Here is a 21,577-nt window from a genome sequence, read left to right on the forward strand (position 1 = left end):
ACGATTTAGACGTCGTTATCACGTGACAGAAGCTACATAATACTGGCGATGATTACATGGGGAGAGGTTAGGGTAGTGGGAGGTGGTGGGGTGGGTGGGTAATGGGCGGGCACAGCGAAGTTGAGGGAGGCGTTCATGAATGGCTGGTGTGCTCGGAGAGGGGGAGGGGATGCGTACATAATAGTTGATGTTGGTGGGGTTGGGGCTCGGGGCTGCGTTCGTGATGGTTGTTGTGAAGAGAGAGGGGTGAGTGTGGGTGCTGAGGTCTTGGAGGTTGAGATGACAGTGGGAGGGAGGGTGTGTGTGTGTGTGTGGGGGGGGGGGGGGGGGGGGGTGCTTTTATGTCGTTTGATGTGAGTGCACTTGTAGCGGTGATGGCTAGTAGTTTAGTTATATCTGGCACGTATCACGTGTCCCAAAAAATACTGGATGCAAGCATTCCATAGCTGCTTCTAAACTGGGCAGGCTAAATTGTTCCAGTGTAGCGGGGTTTCAAGTCAACAACGAGGTTTACTTATGAATGGAAACTACCATTCTGAGCTGTTAATTTGAAATAATTTTCAGCTTCAAATCGTAATAACAGTTACATAAAGTAATGCAGTACTGCCACACAAGACCCGCCCATTATATTGTCAACTAATCAGGACACAGTGATCAATTAGTGGGTGTGGCATATAAGCAACGCCAGCCAATCAAATGTCACGGAATCACTTGCAACTTGTTTGTTCTCAACCGTCAAGAAATAACCGGAACAGTTCGTTCATGTACATGTAGGTATCGGGTATGGGGTCAGACAGTTAGTGAACCATATCGCAAGGGGTCAGACAAATGGGAGGAGAGGGATGAGGGACAGGCTAGGCTGTAGGTAGGGGATAAAAATCACTTGATTTGATGAAGGGCGGTTAACCCATGCACTGCTCATATTCACTGACAAAACATTTGTAAGTGTTGCACAAACTAAATTAACAAAACTCGGTCAGCTGGAAAATTCTAAACACCCTAAGGGACCGACTATTTCATATTCTGGGGGTGGTATGGGGGTGGGTCTGCAATCTTATCGGAAAAAAACAACAAATTGTCACGGAACATAATAGAAATGAAATAATGCTACAGACTAATAAAAAATGTCTGTCACAAAATATACATTTTTGCAAGGTGGGTTTTTATGAATAATAATTAAGCTCAAAGTTTCATAGGTTTAATTAAATAAAGATCTCACTCTGCAGCTGTAGCTGAAACTTAATACCCAGTCTCCAAACACTCTCCAAACAGTCTCCAACCCCACCCCACACAACATCAAATAGTCGGTCCTTAACAACCTGTACTAATTCTTGTCTAACATTAAGTAACACATATAAATGTGTCCTTAACAACCTTTAATAATTCTTGTCTAACATTAAGTAACACATATAAATGTGTCCTTAACAACCTTTAATAATTCTTGTCTAACATTAAGTAACACATATAAATGTGTCCTTAACAACCTTTAATAATTCTTGTCTAACATTAAGTAACACATATAAATGTGTCCTTAACAACCTTTAATAATTCTTGTCTAACATTAAGTAACACATATAAATGTGTCCTTAACAACCTTTAATAATTCTTGTCTAACATTAAGTAACACATATAAATGTGTCCTTAACAACCTTTAATAATTCTTGTCTAACATTAAGTAACACATATAAATGTGTCCTTAACAACCTTTAATAATTCTTGTCTAACATTAAGTAACACATATAAATGTGTCCTTAACAACCTTTAATAATTCTTGTCTAACATTAAGTAACACATATAAATGTGAAACTTCAAAAGACATAACATGTCATCTTCATATAAAATAAAAAATGTTTTCTTTGAAAGATACCCCTTGTAAAATGGATTTCAACGATTACGCAGTAATTCCTAGTGTGGAGTTTCATACGAAATATCACCACTCATTAACATGCAGATATAATGAATATGTAGTACTGCAATAAAACATACATTCATAAACGCAACAATGAAATATAAAATAGATATTTGTCAGATTCGTTAAACTAAGATTCATATGGTTGTTGGTGCTCAGTGTTGTTCGGTTGATGGGGCTCGATCGCGGCCATCTCCACGTTGCTGTCGCTCTCCGGCATGCGCGAGTAATACTTGACACTTGACGGGTCGATCAGAGTGCTCTCCCCTGCTGCAGCCACGGGGTTACTGCTTAACCAGACGAAGGATCTCGGACTGGCAACTGCAAACATGTGATTAAATCCAACATACAAACTAAGAAGTTGTTATTATACATATACAGAGTGCATTTAATTTAAATGTTATCGAGTGTTCACCTTGAAGAATCTACAACTGACTTTACCTGAGGCCACATGCTATAAGAACTACCTTCAACATATTTAGAGAGAAGAATTTTACTATGAATTATATAAATGTGGGCCCAGGTTTTCATGAGAGTCCGCCCTTGTCTTATAGACATGCTTAAGATAGGGGAATAGTCTGTCTTACAGACCGTGATGCAAGTCTTATAATGTTTGGCAAGTCTAGATTACTGCAGTATCAGGAATGAAGAGAGTCACTGGGCTCCCTTTTATTATATCTTAATTAAGATAACTGAACAACTGTTTTTTCTGTACGATATGTTCATTTCAGAGACTAGATGTTAGTCTAGTTAGTGGAAGTAAAGTTATGCATGCGTCTTTAGTACAGAGCTTTTGAAGAGACGTATTGACCTTGGACCTTACAACTCACCTTGATATTAGGCCTTCTGTAGCTATTGTACAGAACCCAGTACATTATGAGCGACACTAGGAGTAAGGTACAGTACAGAGCGTCTACAACTCACCTTGATATTAGGCCTTCTGTAGCTATTGTACAGAACCCAGTACATTACGAGCGACACTAGGAGTAAGGTACAGTACAGAGCGTCTACAACTCACCTTGATATTAGGCCTTCTGTAGCTATTGTACAGAACCCAGAACATTACGAGCGACACTAGGAGTAAGGTACAGTACAGAGCGTCTACAACTCACCTTGATATTAGGCCTTCTGTAGCTATTGTACAGAACCCAGTACATTATGAGCGACACTAGGAGTAAGGTACAGTACAGAGCGTCTACAACTCACCTTGATATTAGGCCTTCTGTAGCTATTGTACAGAACCCAGAACATTACGAGCGACACTAGGAGTAAGGTACAGTACAGAGCGTCTACAACTCACCTTGATATTTGGCCTTCGGTAGCTATTGTACAGAACCCAGTACATTATGAGCGACACTAGAAGTAAGGTACAGTACAGAGCGTCTACAACTCACCTTGGTATTAGGCCTTCTGTAGCTATTGTACAGAACCCAGTACATTATGAGCGACGCTAGGAGTAAGGTACAGTACAGAGCGTCTACAACTCACCATGATATTTGGCTTCCTGTAGCCCTTGTACAGAACCCAGAACATTATGAGCGACGCTAGGAGTAAGGTACAGTACAGAGCGTCTACAACTCACCTTGGTATTTGGCCTTCTGTAGCTATTGTAAAGAACCCAGTACATTATGAGCGACACTAGAAGTAAGGTACAGTACAGAGCGTCTACAACTCACCTTGATATTTCCCCATCTGTTTTCCGGCCATATAGAGCGCCCAGTACAACAGGAGCGTCACAAGGACTATTGAAAAGCAGAAGGCCAGAAAACTCGTCGCTCCGAGAGACACCACCAGCTGAAAGTAAATACATAATGATATATTACATGGTCCAGTACGGGCACTTCAAGGGAAGTAAACACGGACCGGAGCCACAGACCTGTGTAAAATTGAGATCTGATGTGATGACATAAACGTTTATTAATTAACACAGTCCAGGGAACTAAAATCCCAGTGGTATAAGGGTCTCCAAACAATGACGACAATGGATAGCCCACTCAGAAACTGTGTGCAGACTCCGAGTCCACCAGTCCCTGTTTCATCCTCTTTATGGCGAACGTCAGGCAGGGTAACAACAAGTACCATCTTTTAACGTCTTTTGGTATGACGCGCCGGGGATCGAACCGTGCAGAGGCTCTACGTGGAAATGAAATGATCACAGTCTACCTATGTGTGTCGAGGTACTCACGTTGCCGACGATGATGGGACAGAGCGCCTCTCCAAGGGCAGCCATGACAACCAGGCACGTCGTGATGGATGCTGCAGAACAGAGGTGAAGGTCAAGTAATTCTTACACTAAAATGTTCATATGAAGGAGATCATCAAGGCGGTCCCAAATCAAATAACCCAGAACAGGACATGTTAACACATTACATAACCAATATACCAAGGCATGCTTTTTTTTGTTTAACGCCGCCCTCGCAATATTCCAGCTATATGACCTCGGTCTGAAAATAATTGAATCTGGACCAGACAATCCAGTGAAATCATGAGCATTCATCCACGCACTTTGGTAACAATGACATGCATGAACCAAGTCAGCGAGCCTGACCACCCGATCCCGTCAGTCGCCTCTTACGACAAGCATAGTCGCCTAATAAGACAAGCAATGGTTGCTGAAGACCTATTTTCACCCGGATCTTCACGGATCGGCATATGTTTTGTATATTCAAAGTGTACACTCAGATATACCGTCTCTTCAATGTCTGTATGATATACTTTAACACCGAAGGCCTTCTGATGGGATGACATGAAGATAACCCACTTCACAAATGAAATAGCTTTGAGTTTAATTATTCATAATAGTATTGATATAGAAATATATTAAGTGAATTAAATATGTATGGTACCAGAGTTACGATAAGGACATTTTGTATTTACAAAAAACTGCTTTGAGACGACAGGTTTGGTTATCAGCAAAGGAGTAGGTTCCTTGACACATGATAAAAACATGACGCTGTTTGACGACACTCACAATTCATGTCAATGAACTGCTCCGTGAGGGACAGCGCCGACGGAGACATGCTGCTGACGAACAGGCCAACGAAAATCGTGCCGACGTAGATGGAGACGTGGTTGAATCTAAAGATGAGTGTGAACACAAGAGCGAGGCTGCAGCCGACCTGAAACACAGGAACACCATTAAAGGAGAACCGGGTTCGCACCATTGGCAGGCGTAGCATACTAGTATATGATTGAAGTCATTAAAACTGTCATTTGTGGGTCAAACATGAGTTGAAATTGTGCTCAGTTGGCAATGCACTGCCGGGCAAAAGACTTGAAAATACACTTGAAAATTGGATTTGTCCAACAAATTACAAATGTTATCAACACGTTACTTGACTAGAAACAGTCGCCGAAACACGGCAAACTTCAGGTCCAACACACAACTAAGACACCTGTATCAAAAACATGACCATCAATGTAACATTTCTTGTTTCCTGCCACTGATAGCCAACATTAAACACGGTTGTATACTTTCGGCCCTTCGCCCCGTCGTTTACATCATAAGCATGTGTTTATGAATCACATAGTGAGGGTAATAGGGGTTCTAGAAAAGAAAGCTGACCATATACAGCCCCATCCGTGGCACCCGTTACAAACACATGCAAAGGCAAGTCAGTTGTTCAATGTGCAGAATGAAATACAGTCACTATTAACGTAAAATACGGTAATGAAAGTTTCTAATTGAAACGTTTAGACCTTGTATGGAAATTAAACATAGTCCCCTAAAATACTCTCGTAGACACTCACTCACCCCAAAAGCGTAACACCGGAGACTGGAAACGTACGTCGCAAAGCTATGTCGCGACGCATCAACTTTAAAATCCAAAATAATACTAAAGAACATGAAATACCCATACCCACCGCTGATGATATGTTCTGTTGAGTGTAGAACTTAAACATCTGACCACTTGTTCTAAAGCGCCAATGACAATGAACCAAAATCTGATCATAAATGCTGCGAGTTGACTGTAACATTTTGTCACCCCATTGAGTGGCGCTACTGTATGACTATGACTGGAAGCAGTGCTGACAATCGTACAATGGTCTCTGCTTTTCGCAGAGACTTCTTATGACTATGGACATGATTTTTGTCGCTTTTGTTAACAGCATCTTTACACTGATTTCCCTTTGTTTATTTGGGTTTAAAACATAGAGTGTAAAATAATCAAACCGTAAAAGTAACAAGTCACCAGTGATAAGTGTGAAAAATACATATGGCTCATGAATATTGAGAATACCTACGTCACGCCAGTGCCATTACAGTACGAGGGGGGGGGGGGGGATTGAAAAGTTCTGAGCTTAACTACTGCGGATGTTACGTACACCCTTAACTGTTTGGATTGCAAGAATAGTACCACCCATGCTTACTTTGCTGTATTGGAAGCAAATACACAACCTTGCAGCATATTTCTGCAGCCATCTATGCCATCTATGCCGACATGGTGTCGACTACTTCCTTTGTGACTGTTTAGAGGTGGGCAGTGGAATTCAAGAGGAGAAGAGAGAGCCTCGAAGATGATCCAATATCAGGAAGACCTTCAACTGACACCACTAAGGAAAATGTTGATAAAATATACGATATGAATATGGATGATGGACGATTCAGCACACGTCACACAGCCACTATGGTAGGCATCTCTCATGAGGGAGTTGGGAACATTCCGAAGAATGAAATGGTCATAACAAGGTTTCATCACGCTGGCTTTCGAGGCTTCTGACTCCTGATCAGAGCCGCCCCTGGGATTCCAGTGTATCCCACTGATGGGCCCCCGAGAAAGCCAGACCATAAATGGCCAACATTACGCTAATCTGCTTAGATAACTGCGTTAGAATATCAAGGCTAAAGGTATGTTTTTCTACCAGGATAATGCATCCGTACACAAGCCACTTGTCGCCGTGGCTGCAATGCATAGCTATGGCTTTCAAATCATTGAACATTCTCTGTATTCACAAGAATTTGGGCACCGTTAGATTCCCACCCCTTCCCAAACTTGAAGAAAGAATTGTCTCAGACTGGCAAGCATTATGCAAATGATGATGACGGCATTTCTGCTGTGGACGTGCTTTTGCACCACCTGTGGGAAGCCCTCTACACCAGGCTCTTATGTTGAAAAATAATTAGTAACAAACTCCATCAACACATAGTTAGGCTCAGAACATTCCAGCCACACCTCGGTCCGAGCTGGTAAATGTCCATGTTACAATCCGTTATATATACAGTATATATCAGGGGATGAACATACGGTATTCCCTTTATGAGATGTACACTGTGCCCTGACTGAGTCGTATAATCAGCCCTTTATGAGAGGATACATTCGTCAAGCCCTTTATAGTAGGATACGTATGTTATGGCCTTTATATTTGAATACGTATGTTATGCCCTTTGTATTAGGAAACGTACGTTGTGCCCTTTATACAAGGATACGTACACTAAGTCATTTATATTAGAATACGTACGTTATGCCCCTTATACTAGGAAACGTACGTTATGCCCTTTATGTTGGCCTTTACATTGGGACACGTACGTCATGCCCTCTATATTAGGATACACACGGTATGCCCTTTATACTAGGATACGTACGTCATGACCTTTATATTGGGATACGTACGCTATGCCCTTTATATGAGGACACGTACGTCATGCCCTCTACATTAGGAAACGTATGTTATGGCCTTTATATTTGAATACGTATGTTATGTCCTTTATATTAGGAAACGTACGTTATGCCCTTTATATAAGGATACGTATGTTATGCCCTTATATTAGGACACGTACGTCATGCCCGTTCTATAAGGACACGTACGTCATGCCCTCTATATTAGGACACGTACGTCATGCCCTCTATATTAGGACACGTACGTCAGGCCCTCTATATAAGGAAGCGTATGTCATGCCATTTATATTAGGACACGTACGCCATGCCCTCTATATTAGGATACGTACATTGTACTCTTTGTATTAGGATACGTACGTCATGCTCTTTATATTAGGACACGTACGTCATACCCTCGATGTTGGGACACGCGCATACTGCCCTTTATGTTAAGATACATACGTTATTTGTGGATACGCACGTTAAGCCATTTAACGTGGATGAGTTAGATATGTCCATTCGATTGGTTTACGTAAGTTATGTCCGTTAGGACACATGTGCTTTAAGCATCTTCTTTCTGCAGAGTAAACGTAACATATCACCATGCCCTGCGAATACATAATTTACATCCTTATAAAGTCGTACTTTACAGCAGGAAGCAACCAGTTGTCTCATTCTGTATGCAGCAGTCGTATAGATCGTTCCCTTGCAAACACCATTAGCCTTATATATTTTATGGATTTCTTATTTCAGTAAAGCTTTTATGGCGCCCCAGATGTTCCAATAGACGCAAGAATACCATGTCCGGAAAAACAACAAATCACAAGCTTCATATATACTGCGGTCTGCAGCATGTGGCGGCATCGATCTCGCTGGGAAGACAATCGGTAGGGAGATAGAGGGCGTACTTACAATACTGAACAGTAGCATGAAGCTGGGGGTCAATTTCGCAGCCGCAGGGACAGACAATAGTCGACCGAGTGCAAACATACCCTGCAAAATAAATGTTGGTGTGATAATAATAATAATAATAATAATAATAATAATAATAATAATAATTCATCTGAAATACTACTAATTATTTATCTAATGCTGATCCAGAAAAAGAATACCTGTTTGGACATTGTTAAATATATCTACAGTAGTAGTAGTAGTAGTAGTAGTAGTAGTAGTAATGGCAGTAGTAGTAGTGGCAGTAGTATTAGTCGTAGTTGTCGTCGTAGTAGTAGACGTCGTCGTCGTAGTAGTAGTAGAAGTAGTTTTTGGGATTATATGTTTTTTTCAGCCTCAGTTGTAAATCCAGAATATCAAATGGTCGGCCCCTAACCATGTATAGTTTAAGACTTCAGAGCCTGATTCATCACTGACCAGCCCAAGTGTGGCTTCTGTGACGCAGGATTCCCTGTATTGATGACTGGGACATACTCACCCAGAAGCAGGCTCTAGAATAGCACCTTCGAATTTCTGTAGAGACTTGACGCTGGCTTCGTGGGCGTAGGTGTAGATGTAGGTTGGCGTACGTGGACTGAAGAGGAAGACAGAGAGAGTGAGTGAGTGATTGAACACCGCAGTATTCCAGTTATATCAAGGCATGTCAGCTTAATGTGGGTGGAAAGCCCGAAGTGATGCAGGTCTCAGACAGTTACCACTTTGGTGAAACCCACGAGCACGGGTTATGGTGCTGAAAAGCCTATTCGGGGGAGATCCGGATTTGAACCCACGATAATAGATTTCTGGCGTGTCCAAGGGACGCAACTCCGCACAGCTAATTGCGGCACCTATGACAGCAGACAGAGGTATGTAGGGGAGGCTGATGCATGAAGAAAATGCACATCATGTGTGTGATGAACAGTTATCCACATCATTGTGGTAGAGTAACCCACTACCAACCAGACCACACACTGAGGTGACCTTACTCTCATTCAAATATAATAGGTAATATGACATAGGTCCTGTTCAGACCAGAATTTAATGGGGAGGTGCTGGTTAGACATCAAACGTCAATGCTATAGTAGTAGTAGTCGCTGACGCTGTTGAAGCCTGTCACAGGTCTCATCCGCAAGCATTGGCGACACGACAGGGCAAGTGATGTTTGTCTTGGCAAACTTAGGTCCTCTATGCGTGCCAGGATTTCAGATTATCCTTGGTTTTTCAACACCATCCTGAGATAGTGGGTTTTCGCAAAAGTGGTAAACCGATATGGCATAAGTGGCGTTTTGCTTTTCTTCCGCATGAATCTGAATCGCAGAAATATTTCTATACTTAATGTATAGAGTGATTTTAACTCCATCTAAACCACTCACCTGTAAACCATCAAAGAGGAAGACGGAGATGGAGGCGAGGAGCGTTATCAGAAACACATCTCGGGGACTACAGGCGCAACAACTTCCTGACCCAGGCCATCCCACCTTCAGTCGCACCTGCAATACAAGAACACCATGTTAGATCTACAGTCACCATGTTAGACCTACAGTAGGACCAACACACTACCTTCGGCGACACCTACAATACAAGAAGATCATGTTAGACCCTACAGAAAGACCTACACACAAATCCATCAAAGACCTACAGTCAAATCCACCTTCAGCGACACCTCTATACAAGAAGACCATTTTAGACCTACAGAGAGACCTACACACAAATCCACCAAAGACCTATACACAAATCCACCTTCAGCGACACCTACTATACAAGAAGATCATGTTAGACCTACAGAAAGACCTACACACAAATCCATCAAAGACCTATACACAAATCCACCTTCAGCGACACTACAATACAAGAAGACCATGTTAGACCTACAGAAAGACCTACACACAAATCCATCAAAGACCTACACACAAATCCACCTTCAGCGACACCTACTATACAAGAAGATCACGTTTAGACCTACAGAAAGACCTACACACAAATCCACCAAAGGACCTATACCCAAATCTACCTTCAACGACACCTACAATACAAGAAGATCATGTTAGACCCACAGAAAAACCTACACACAAATCCATCAAAGACCTACACACAAATCCACCGTCAACGACACCTACAGTACAAGAAGATCATTTTAGACCTACAGAAAGACCTACACACAAATCCATCAAAGACCTACTCACAAATCTACCTTCAACGACACCTACAATAAAAGAAGATCATGTTAGACCCACAGAAAGACCTACACACAAATCCATCAAAGACCTACAGTCAAATCCACCTTCAGCGACACCTCTATACAAGAAGACCATTTTTAGACCTACAGAGAGACCTACACACAAATCCACCAAAGACCTATACACAAATCCACCTTCAGCGACACCTACTATACAAGAAGATCATGTTAGACCTACAGAAAGACCTACACACAAATCCATCAAAGTCCTATACACAAATCCACCTTCAGCGACACCTACAATACAAGAAGACCATGTTAGACCTACAGAAAGACCTACACACAAATCCATCAAAGACCTACACACAAATCCACCTTCAGCGACACCTACTATACAAGAAGATCACGTTAGACCTACAGAAAGACCTACACACAAATCCACCAAAGACCTATACCCAAATCTACCTTCAACGACACCTACAATACAAGAAGATCATGTTAGACCCACAGAAAAACCTACACACAAATCCATCAAAGACCTACACACAAATCCACCGTCAACGACACCTACAGTACAAGAAGATCATTTTAGACCTACAGAAAGACCTACACACAAATCCATCAAAGACCTACTCAAAAATCTACCTTCAACGACACCTACAATAAAAGAAGATCATGTTAGACCCACAGAAAGACCTACACACAAATCCATCAAAGACCTACACACAAATCCACCGTCAACGACACCTCCAATAAAAGAAGATCATTTTAGACCTACAGAAAGACCTGCACACAAATCCATCAAAGACCTACTCACAAATCCACCGTCAACGACACCTACAATAAAAGAAGATCATGTTAGACCTACAGAAAGAGCTACTAAGGGTGAAACGATACACCGATATTCCGATGCATCGCGATACTTGACCCACGATACGATATACGATAAACGTGGGCCCATTTATCGATACGCCACGATACGGAACGCAAATCTCAAGTACAGCGTTTCCTCGCTATTGTGCCTTTCAATAAACCGCTAACTTGGTTTATAGCGCGCGCTAACGCATGGCCCCCAAAAACGTACTTACATTTTTAATAAGCTCAGGTTTTACACCGACAGATGTTTTTCCCCATCTCATTAAACATTATCAGCTGATCACCGCAAGCACATAACACCGAAAATACCAGTCAGCAAGTCCGAACTGAAGTACGCAATTCAATACCATTATTATACTATCTTGTTATTAAAACGTGTTCATTATATATCTGGACTTGTGTTTGTAATATATTTGATTAATTTTACTCAAAATTTCATTTAATATTGTTTCATTAAGTTAGGTGAAATGGTGTGTGAAGAGATACAGCAACCACGGTCAGATTACCGCTTTTGACGCATTGAAACGAACTTTAGTTGCTAGAGAATGGATACATATATGAAAAAAGGTCCTACTTTGACTCGTCAAAAGTCATATTTGTGGCAATTTGGCTAATATATGTCAACATAACGTTTTCGCTATCGAAATACATGTAGCACGGGAAGTCCCTAGGATGACTGGTCAAATTGTTCCATACGTAAAATATCCTGCAACAGCAATCACCAGTACCAAAATGCTACACTTGTGGTTCTTATAATTTTAAATATATATATAGTAAAAGCTGCAACTAAGGTAACACGATATTGGAATATATTATTCCTGATAAAACAAAAAATTCAGATACAATTTCTTTGACCATTGCATCAAAATTCTTTGACGTTGTATCACTGGTGGAGCACATTAATTATTTTCAGGTGTTTGAACTTTGAATTGTTTTTAAGGAAAGTTTAGAGAAAGTTCCACTTTGAAGCTGAGAACTTCAGTAGTCCTTGTTATTATAGAAATAATTTTGACTGTTTCAAAATCATGAAAGGTTCAATCTTGACATGCTTTAAGCCTTGTTTTTTTATCATTGCATATCGAGATACGTATCGTATCGTGACCAGAAATATCGAGATGCGTATCGTATCGTGATCTTCCTGTATCGTTGCAGCCCTAAGAGCTACACACAAATCCATCAAAGACCTACACACAAATCCACCTTTAACGACACCTACAAAACAAGAAGATCATGTTAGACCCTACAGAAAGACCTACACACAAATCCACCAAAGATCTACAGACAAATCCACCTTCAACGACACCTACAATACAAGAAGATCATGTTAGACCTACAGAAAGACCTACAGACAAATCCATCAAAGACCTACAGACAAATCCACCTTCAGCGACACCTACTATACAAGAAGACCATGTTAGACCTACAGAAAGACCTACACAGAAATCCATCAAAGACCTACAGACAAATCCACCTTCAGCGACACCTCTATACAAGAAGACCATTTTAGACCTACAGAGAGACCTACACACAAATCCATCAAAGACCTACAGACAAATCCACCTTCAGTACAAGAGTAACTATCGTCTACCTTAAAAGAGGACACGGGGGGGCACTGGTGGCCCAGTCGTCTAAGGCGCCGCGATTCGGTGTGCAGAGTTGCGTCCCTTGGGCACGCCAGAAACCTATGATTGTGGGTTTCCAATCCCGGTTCGCCCCGATTATGTTTCTAGGTTTGTCAACACCATACCCGTGCTCGTGGGTTTCACCGAAGTGGTAAACGTCTGAGACCTGCATCACGTCGGGCTTTCCTCCCACATCAAACTGACACGCCGTGATATAACTGGAATACTGTTAAAAAGCGGCGTTAAAAACCAAACTCACTCACTCACTAAAAGAGACACGTTATGGGGAGAGGCTCTTAGTGCTCATTTATCCATATCTGATCAAGCCGAGGATATTTACTCATTAGAGTGTTGAGTTAATTAACTCTCAGGTGATGACGGAGTAAGAATATACTACGAAACGTTGTGTTCCTCATAATAAAGAAGTTGACATCCATAAGTTCTCTTCCTTATGTGTAATACAGCTGCTTAGCTAATCAGCTTGTATATATTCGTCTAGTTGAATTAGTGATCATTGTCGGTGTTCATTGGGATCTTGATCCTTTAGATAGCCTATCTTTAGTTAGAAGAAGCTGATGATAATAAACCTGTGCATTTTACCACGATACTATTATTACTTTATTCTTATTGAATAACACAGTGGGCTCGGAAGCAGACTTCGTGACAAGCACGTGTGAGAGTCAAACTGTCAACCCACAAGATAGCTAGTGGAAGGTGACATCCGTTATTTGCAGGAACTCTTGTGTTATCCTTCCCGCTGCTACACAGAAAACAAAGTGTCATCTTGGAGGGGACGTATTCACCATGTTTCGTAGTTAGATAACGTGATTATGTCTCCAAAGTTCATTCTCAGCTTTCAGTTTCATTTTTGTCGATAACATAATAAATGTCACTGCGGATGTATTGTAAACTTCTACAAACAATTCCAAAGGTCAGGATCGGTTGGGGAACCTATTGGTAAAACCGTTCACTCGTCACGCCAAAAGTTCGACTTCCAAAATTGGTAGTGTGTGAAGCCAAGTCCTGGTGTCCCCCACATGATATTGCTGAAGATTTGCTGACAACGGCTCAATCCAAACTCCCTCACCCTTATACCAGCTAGAGTTATATAGTCCTACAACCACAGTCTACCAATGCCAACTGACAAGCCATCCATTATCTTGTGTAATACAGCACGATGAAGCATTTTCCTTTAACTACGAAGCGTAAGCCCATCACTTAAGAAAAATATTTTTACCCTAACACAAATTCTGATAAATCTAATTATAACGGCTATTCGTCAGCCTTAAAACGTAGAGGAAAGCCAGAAGTGACATATCTACCACAAGACAAGAGGCTTTCAAAGAAACCCAATTTCTTGTTCACACAATCTCCGCCACCCTGTTTGAACACGGAGACAAATGATTGTCCCCAGGGACAGCCTTTGTCACGCCGAGCCATTGTAAACCGATTCCAGTCATTGAAATCCCACTGCAACCGATGGAACTGTAAGAAGGTCCCTTTGAGACTGTGTGGACTGAAAGGCGCCTTATTTTAATCTGCAGCATGTTTTAACTAAACCAGCCTTCAAAGACTTCATCAAAGTAAGGGTCTGTTTGAAGGAGATTCAGGTTATTCTTTGTTTATCGCTATATGTCGATCCACAAGATGACGTACGACTACCTTACATTTACAACCTGAAATGCGTAGTGGGGTGAGGTGAAATGGGGTTAAATCTCTTGTGCAGTGACGTGCAGTGTGTGTGTGTGTGTGTGTGTGTGTGTGTGTGTGTGTGTGTGTGTGTGTGTGTGTGTGTGTGTGTGTGTGTGTGTGTGTGTGTGTGTGTGTGTGTGTGTGTGTGTGTGTGCGTGCGCTCGTATTATCTCTGACCAATGCCGTTTTTATAGTGTTAGCCCACTGAGATACCATGCCGCATTTTCACATGGATAACACCGAGACACACACGGACTCCGAGCCGACCAGACCTTGTTTGTGTAGGGGGGCTGCTGTAGCCCTAGCCCACTGAGATACCATGCCGCAGTTTAACATGTACACACCACACAGTATACTGACTCCGAGTCGTCCCGTCCTTGTTTTATACCCTTACTGTCGAGGGCAAGACAGGGTAACAACAAGTACCATCTTTAAACGTCTTTTGGTATGACGCGGCCGGGGATCGAACCATCGACCCCCGCTCTCCAGTCAGACGCTCTATCTACTACATCAAAGAGGGATCCGCAACACATTTGACGGCGTAAGTAAGTGATAATGGTTTAAATCCGCTTTTAAGAATAGGCTTCACATAGTGTACAAATGTGGGGAATCGAACCCTGACCTTCGGCATGCGACCTGACGCTACCCGGCGCCCCAGTTGACAAAAAGTAACTTCTTCATCAATACGTTTGGACAACATATATTTGGTTCAGATACCATCCTTTAATACCAATGATAACGTCTTACGATCACTGTCCGCTTCACCCCACACCTCCCTTATGTAAGTGCAATAATCTTACACGCGACGTGAAAACCCACTGCACTACAACATACAACAGTGCATATCTAACCACTGCCTATGTATAATCCATGACTATCATGGTCAGTGTATGCATGGTAGATAGCGCCGCAGTCAGCAACATTCCATCCATATCACTGTGGTCCGTACATTATTGAGCATGGACATTGGCGGATCATAAGCGCCCCCACCCCCCCCCCCCCCCCCCCCCCAACCTTTTTTAAAAAAAATATAAAACAAACGTAGTATGCTGTAGGCAGTAAAATTATCTAAAAGAGGATTTTGACATTTTGGACTACGCGCCTTTAATAAAGGTTGGATCCGCCCTTGATGGACCAAGCAAACCAGTGATTGGAAGCATGAGCAATGATCCTGATCCACGTCATCTGGGTGAATGAGTGAGTGAGTTGGGTTTAACGCCGCTTTTAACAGTATTACATGTATATCACGGCGTGTTTGCTTAATGTCGGGGAAAGCCCAAGGTAATGCAGGTCTCAGACGTTTACCACTCTGGTGAAACCAACGAGCATCGGGGCGAACGGGGATTCGAACCCACAATCATAGGTTTCTGGCTACCCCAGGGGACGCAACTCTGCACAGCAAATCGCGGCGCCATAGACGACTGGGCCACCCGTGTTCCCCCCCCCCCCCCCCCCCACCACCACCAACCGAAAACAAGATGCTTCGCTTTCATGCTGAATATCAAATTATTCTAATGTATTATAAACAAAAATGTTGTACACATTATATGTCTTATGGCACAGCTGGATAACTTATTCTGTCCCAAACAAAGCGCCTTCTACAGACAGAGAGAGACAGAGAGACTCACCCCCTTCTCCGCTGTGAGTCGTCTGTTGTCCCACCGGGGACTTCACCGGGCCTCGCATCCTCTCTCGTAAGATGACCAGCGCCACTTCTAACGCCACAAGCAGCTGAAACATACATGAAGTTATTGTTGGTTCAAAGATGTATAATGCGGGTCATATTTTCAATTCTAAAAAAATGATAAAATATCAAATATGAGCTGAAATTGTGTTTAGTTGGCAAATACACCGGTGAAAAGAAAGAAAATGCATTTCAAAATTGAATTTGACCAACAATTTACAAACGTTATCAAAACGTTATTGGGCTGAAAGCAGTCGCAGAAACACTGTAAACGTAAGCTCCAAAACACAGCTACGATACCAGTATCAAATACATCACCATCGTATACCATTTCTTGTTTGATTCATGTTTAGCTACCATCAAACATGGGTGTATGCTTACCTTTGCCCGGTAGTGTATTTGCCAACTGCGCACAATTTCAGCTCTCAAATTGAAAAATGTATTTTAATTTATTTCATATTATTATTTTCCCCTTTGCGTTACACACTCACAAATAAATGAACATTAGATATATACACTTATAAACATTGCTTTTTCGCTGTCAAAACAGATGTTCCCTTTTATTATAACAATTTATTCTCATTAAATATTAATTTAGTTGGGATTATTTTTTGTGTGGTAAGTTTGTAAGGTCAAAATGCATGCAAAGGAAACCCAGGTCTTGGAGACACTGAGCTTCCGGACATTTATTTTTCATAGCAATAGCTTCCGAACATGATTTAGTATTGAATTATTTATACCCTGCTATGAAAAAAGTCAGGTATATTGTAATATTTGTTTTTATATTTCTCATAATTTAGAAATTATCTCTTATATATATATACTAACGAAAATATTTCAATTATGTCAAGGGCGATAGGACCGCGAAGATGATAGATGGGGCATGGGTGACGCAATGATCTAAGGCGTTCCAATTTGCTTGATAGAGTTTTGTCCCTTAGTAGTGCCAGGATGGTACCCGCCAGGATCCAGTGATCGCCTTAGGCGAACGGGCCACCAGTGAACTACCTTCACGACACAATTTCGGCGCCTTCAACCACTGTGTCTTACGTGACCAATCTACCCTGGGTACATGGGCACAATGTGTGAAGCCCGTTTCTGGGATCGCCCGCCGTGATATTGCTGGAACATTGCTAATAGCGGTGTAAAACCAAACTCAATCAATCAATCTAACCTCTTTAAAAAATAAACCCAGACATTCTTCGAGATCATGTTTCCCTCTCAGTCGTTCCAGAACACCATGTCAGCTCAGTCATACTTCAATAGTAAAGATTATATCTTCAAGAAGCCAAACTTGACATTTTAAACTCTATTGGCAATAACGCCATTAATTGATTCACATTTATACACGAACGTTCTTGTCAATGCTCTAAATATCATGGAAACAAGATGACGTGAAAATAACGCAGTGTTTCCGAGCGTGTAGGAGGGCGAATGAAAACGTCTTTCACAACGTCACAATGTTTGCACGCCTCTCGCCACGGCTCAAAGACTGACTTGCGGATCTGTAACGCAAGAGCTCCATGCAGTAAATGCCGATTCCACACAATAGTAAATCCGACACAAGTGTGCTTCACTAAAGTTGAAGTGAATAGGGAACTGGTGCGGCTACAAGTTTCCGCCCGTGACAAGCAATGCTACTACTTAATCACCAGTCGTGCTATAACATCTCTATGTAATCAGTGTATCGACCGGCACTGGCTAATGGACAGGTGACAGGTAGTGAAATAAGTTGCTGCCAGACATTGATCAGGTAATACGTTGTGTAAGCACCGTGAGATTGTCCCTGGGGTGACATTTGGCTCTCATGGGTGTCTTACCGTGGGTAAACACATGCATGTGTCCTTGTAGGCGTCGTGCATGTTGAAGGATGCAGTTAACATGAAGCCCGGATGCTAGGGGTCATAAAATCAATGCTATGAATTCTCGGATGTGTACTATGTAAATACAATACTTCAACCATCGAGAGTAATCAGTCTCGGGTATCGGCCAAAACGTATTCCATGGGGCGTAAATGGCAAATATTGGAGAATTATATGAATGGATCACTGAAAATCAGCAAGGACGCCAGGTGTTCGCGAAAAGGGTACGCATGTCCTAGTGTACCTGTACACCCCTCAGCTATAATTTGCATAAAAAAGTAACAGTTTGTTTGCCTCAATATTGCATAACAATTATAATACCCCATTCTCTCTAACCCGATAAGAGCATTTAGAGGAGAGGAGGTCCACGGGTCTTGTGAAAGCTGATGAATCAGTCATATGATGTATATTTTCGCGAATGCTGCTCGTCACGAGATGAGAGATACATCATATTTCACTAGACACATGAAATATCATATTTTAAATTATTATATACTTCATTTGTTATTGACAGTGTATGTTTTAAAACGAATTATTAAAAACAATTAATACGAAAAATCTAAATTCCCCTTACCATACATATTGACCATGTCACACATGACACGTAAACACGATATAGAGCTAATATAGAAAAATGAAAAAATGAAAATAATATTAACTCTAAAAATTACTCAGTATCGTTTAATTTACCTTTTGCTGTGACTTTATTTCACTTTATTCTGAATGAATAAATCCTCATTTTCTATTTGAGGTATTTAATCTAACTTAATGCACTCACGTCGCTACATAAATGCAATACTCTTAAACCACATTTCACCTCACCTCACCTCACCAGAATCAGCTTGTCTGGTTCTATAGATAACTTGATACACATGTTTGTCACGAAGACTTCAAGTTAACAAGTTTCTGTAATTATATTTTACAAATAAACGACAAGTGGGAGTTGTTTATTGTCCAAGAAAACACTGCAGGGAGAATAAACCATGAGGGGCGCAGGTGTTGTTGATAGAACAATGTTATATCGTGAAATAAACCACGCTTCGTTCTTCATTGTTCTTTGAGATTTATTACATAGCTGTCTAATATATATATATATATTAGACAGCTATGTAATAAATCTCAAAGAACAATGAAGAACAATGTATGTATGTACATATCACAAATTCCATCACGTCCAACACATGTTTTACTGTTTTACCAACTGGTACCTTACAAACTATACAGGTAATATATATTTATCTCAACGACATCCATATTTACATATGATCAAGTCACAACTCAACACCAACAGTACGTGATCTGGACCCCGTTCACATGTGACCGGCCCTCCTCCTCATCAACTAACCCCGCAGCCCGCCTATAGCATGACATCAAAGGGGTTGAAACCGTTATACGGCTGGTGAATAACGTGGTGTTCTATACGTACCGACAGCACTTCGGGCAACGCGAACCAGGTCTACTTCAAATTACATCACACTCTTAACAGTCATCATCTATCTTGATTGTGTAAACACAATTTACGTACTGAGTTGGGTGATCTAATTGTTTTCTACTTTATCCACTTTATCCTTCATCTTTATCACTGTCTGGTTCTTTAGCGTTCTTCAGTGGATAGATACGAACGCACTTTGAAAGCGCATTTTTCTGATTTATTCCCCTACTTCAGCAATAGTCAGTTTTAGTTAGCACATAATAACTCATAAAAAGTTTGTGTGAGTGGCGGAGATACCGACAGAGCAGGACCTGCTTACTCTTTTTGAGAACACCTGGTGTCATCACTGGCTTTCAAAGATCTGTTCATGTGGCTTTAGCCGCTATTTTACCTTTGACGCCCAGTGGAATGTGTTTCGGTAGGTGATGGAGACACGTTGTTCTATGGCATTGGCGTTTTGTATTTAACCGGATTTAATTACAATTGCGAATAACGCGTGCCTGTAGTACGCACTTTAACTCTAGCCATTTGGTTACCTCTTGAGCCATCACTGTTTCACATGACCAACATCCCAATTTTCAAATAAGGTTGCAGATTATATTCATGATAATTCCCTTAAACCAGATTATATTAATAATTATTCCCTTAAACCAGAATATATTCATGAAAATTCCCTTAAACCAGACTCTATTCATGATTATTCCCTTAAACCAGATTATATTCATGATTATTCCCTTAAACCAGATTATATTCATGATTATTCCCTTAAACCAGATTATATTCATGATTATTCCCTTAAACCAGATTATATTCATGATTATTCCCTTAAACTAGATTATATTCATGATTATTCCCTTAAACCAGATTATATTAATAATTATTCCCTTAAACCAGATTATATTCTTGATTATTCCCTTAAACCAGATATATTCATGATTATTCCCTTAAACCAGATTTTATTCATGATTATTCCCTTAAAACACATGTATAACACTGCGGGTTCCATTTTCATTTATGTTTTTGGTTTACGGATTTTGATTGGGAAACCTTTCGGTAGGGCGGAAAACGAGTAAAAAATATCATGCATTATAGATCTACAGCATTTTTTAATCATCTTAAAGTATGACATGGAATGGTAGGCGATATAAAAAAAATCTTTAAAAATCTTGACCTGGTTCGGGTCCTTATAAATATTAAAGACCTATCATCTGTCTGAGGCTTTTAATGTCATTTTTATTGTCAAAATGATCTTTAACCTTATTCAAATTTTATTTATTTATTCTGAAGTTTCGATTTTTAAGGTCTGCGGATCCGTAAATAAAGTAAATAATTTAGGGCCAAAGCCTGGTATTTAGTAAAAGAGCATTTCGTTTTCGATATTGTCAGATAGTCTTCGTGCCAGTGGGTATTTTGGGTATTTTGTATTCGTTATCTTGATTATCTTGTTTGATATTAAAAAGAAAAAACAATTTGAGTGACACACTCTCTTAAAATCTCATTGTTACGTTTAGTTGTATTTGACAAGATCCAGCAAGTCGCTTTCGGCGCTTGTTTCAGGCTGTAGCCAGGGCCAGCTTGTAGACGGACACAGAATTCAACACACGCAGGGGCATGATTAGCTTGCTCAAGACAAGAGTAAACTGTCACTTGCAGAAAGCCCCTACAGCTCGCCTAACAATCAACGGATATGTGGGGGTCAGGAGGTAAGGCAGGGAAGTGGGTTTCATTGTGAAAAATCTATAAACATTCCATGGGTTTTGTTCGGAAAGAATCGAGGTTACACTTGCATCCCAATAT

General features: G+C 41.0%; 1 pseudogene; it reads right to left on the bottom strand.

The window, feature by feature from the left end:
* Positions 1-326: 326 nt before the first annotated feature.
* LOC139444773 (major facilitator superfamily domain-containing protein 4A-like) overlaps positions 327-21,577 on the bottom strand; it is a 116,356-nt pseudogene continuing 95,105 nt past the window's right edge.

The sequence above is a fragment of the Haliotis cracherodii genome, unplaced genomic scaffold, assembly GCF_022045235.1.
Source record: "Haliotis cracherodii isolate W230 unplaced genomic scaffold, xgHalCrac1.p SCAF_6, whole genome shotgun sequence".
Taxonomy (NCBI): domain Eukaryota; kingdom Metazoa; phylum Mollusca; class Gastropoda; order Lepetellida; family Haliotidae; genus Haliotis; species Haliotis cracherodii.